Below are 3,026 nucleotides of genomic sequence, written 5' to 3' on the forward strand. Positions count from 1 at the left end.
TTATGTTGTTGTTTCCTTAGACTAACTTTTGTATATTTGGTATGGGGAGTATCGCATCTGTATTTTAAATCAATTTTAACGTACCACAATTTACACATAAAATGCATTCATTGCAAGTGCAAAGTTTGATGAGTGTTTAAGCCACGGAAATAGCACCCAATCAAGATATAAAACATTGTCTTTACCCCAGAAAGTTTCCTTTTGACCTTTTGCATCAGTCTTTTCCATTCCAGGCAACCCCAGGTCTAATTTCTATATCTCTACAGAGTAGTTTTACCTGTGCTAGAACTTTTAAAGATTGAATCACATAGTACTTACCTTTTTGTGTCTAGCTTTTTTCACTCAGCATAAAGTATTTGAGATTCAACCATGTTGTTGCATGTGTCAGTAATTTATTCCTTTTTTTTGTCAAATAATATTTTATTATTTGAAAATCCACTGTCTGTCGATTGAGTCCCTTTTTGAAAGACATTTGGGTAGTTTTCAGCTTTTGCCTATTATAAAGAAACTTCCATGAACATCCATATACAAATCTTTTTCTGGACGTATGTTTTAATTTCTCTTGTGTAAATGCCTAGGAATAAAATCCATGGCTCAAATGGTAAATGTAAAAACAGCAAAATTGGATTGTAGAATTCTAAAATCCCACTATCAATGTTTGAGAGTTCCAGATGATCCATGGCCTCACGTACACTACGCTCAGTATTTTTAATTTTAGTCTTTCTAACAGGGTTGAATTTGTATTATTATTTCACATTAAAACTAATAATGTTAAGTTTCATTTCTGTGCTTGTTGGTAATTCCCAGATTGTCTTTGTAAAGATATTTTTCAACTATTAGGTTCATTTTTTTATTGGGTTGTTTGTTTAATTATTGAATAGTGAGAATTCTTCATAAATTCTGAACACAAATCGTTTTTCATATATTTGTGTTGTGAATTTTTCTCCCAGTCTGCTTCATACATTTTCGTTTACATAATGGACTTTTTAAAAGAGGTTTTAATATTTATAAAGTCCAATCTATATATGTCTTTTTAATGATTCATTCTTTTTTGAGACTTAGCTAAGGAATTTTTGCTACTACAAGGTGTCAAAGATTTATTGCTATGTTTACTTCTAGATGTCCCTGGAGAAAGACATCATGCTTGGTAAACTACAGGGTCAGCGAAAAAGAGGGAGACCCTCAACAGGATGGATGATACAGTGGCTGCAGGGATGGGCTCAAGCCAGGGCTTCAAACTGGTTACTTCTGGTTCAAATCCCTGCTGAGAATTTATATTTCTAGCAAGTTCCCAGGAAGTTATACATAAGAATAACCTGGGGATCTTGCTAAACTCTAGATTCTGATTCAGTATATCTCAGATGGAAATTTTACTTATTAATTCTAGAAGTTTTTTTTTTTTTAAAACACCACTTCAAAACATGTATGTAGACAATTATATTTACACAAACATAGAAAGTTTTAATTCTTCCTTTCCAATCTATGTTTTTCCTTTCTATTGCTTTTCTTGACGTATTGCGGTGGCTTTCAGAGATCCCAAATTGTGAGTACGTAGTTTACATTCTTTCTGATTTTCTACTTTTATATATGTTATGGACCCCATTTTATAATGCCATTATTTTGTGTTTTAATATAGAGTTGTATTTTAAGGAAATTACAAGAGAGAAAAATTTTCCTTTTTGATATAAAGTTGATAAAACTGTTTTTTTTCTTTCAGTAATTTAAAAATGACATTCCATTTTCTCCTGCCTTCCATTGTTTCTAAAGAGAAAAAAAATGTTATCAAGTCAATTCTTCTAAAGAGAAGCAAGTCATAATTTACATCATTGTTTCCTCAATATGTAAAGAGTCTATTTCCTTTGACTGCTTTCATAGTTTTCTTTTTATGTATGTCCTTTAACAGTTGGACTAAATTGGGTCTAGGGATGGTTTTCTTTATATTTATCATGCTTGAGGCTTGTTGATGTTCTTTGATATGAAAGGTGGTGTTTTTCATCACCTTTTGTGAATTATCAGGTGTTATTTAATCTGATATTTCTTTCTACCTCATTTTGATGCTCTTTTTATTCCAGGACTCCAGTTACATATGTGTTAAACCATGTAACATTGTCTCTTAGACTTCATTCTTGTTTGTTTGTTTTTTTGAATGGATTATTTCTATTAATCTCTCTTCAAATCCTTTGAGTCTTTCTTTCACCAATTCAAATATGCTGTTTGATACTTCCAGTGAATTTTTTTTTATTGTGGCTTCTTTTCACTTCCAGAATTTTGATTTGATTATTTTTTATGGTTTCTAACTCTTTCCTGAAATCCCCTTCTGTTCACTCATAAACACCAAAAATTAAATTAATTCATTGACTATATTTTATTTAATTCTTTGAACATATTTGTACTCGTTTTTTAAAAGTTTTTGCCTTCTTAATCAAACATCCAACCCATCTCAGGGTTGGTTAATCTTTTTTTTTATTGTACTTCAGGTGAAGGCTTACAGAACAAAGAGTTTCTCATGAAATAGTAGTACACATCTTGTTTTATGACATTGGTTAACAAGCCCACAACATGTCAACCCTCTAACTTCTCAACGTTTTTTTTGGTGAAAATACACATAGCAAAATATACACCATTTCAAGAATTTCTACATGCACAGTTCAATGACATTGACTACACTCCTCCAATTGTGCTGTTATTCTCACTTAGGATGAAGGCTTACAGAACAAAATAGTTTCTCATTTAACAGTTACTACAAATGTTGCCCTGTGACAATGGTTAACAATCTCACAACACATCAACAATATCCTTACCCAACCTTAGTTTCCCTATCACCAGCTTCCTTGTCCCCTTCTGCCTTCTGGCCCGTGTCACTGGACTGCTGTACCTCGTTAGTCTCATTTGGTTTTATGGGGCTGGCCACTCCCAGGCTGAAAAGTGAACCTCAGAGGTAACTTCACCACTGAGCTAAAAGGGTGTCTGGGGGCCATACTCTCGGGGTTTCTCCAGTCTCCTTTAGGCCAGTAAATCTGGTCTTT

Source organism: Trichechus manatus, unplaced genomic scaffold, assembly GCF_000243295.1.
Source record: "Trichechus manatus latirostris isolate Lorelei unplaced genomic scaffold, TriManLat1.0 scaffold00012, whole genome shotgun sequence".
Classification (NCBI taxonomy): Eukaryota; Metazoa; Chordata; class Mammalia; order Sirenia; family Trichechidae; genus Trichechus; species Trichechus manatus.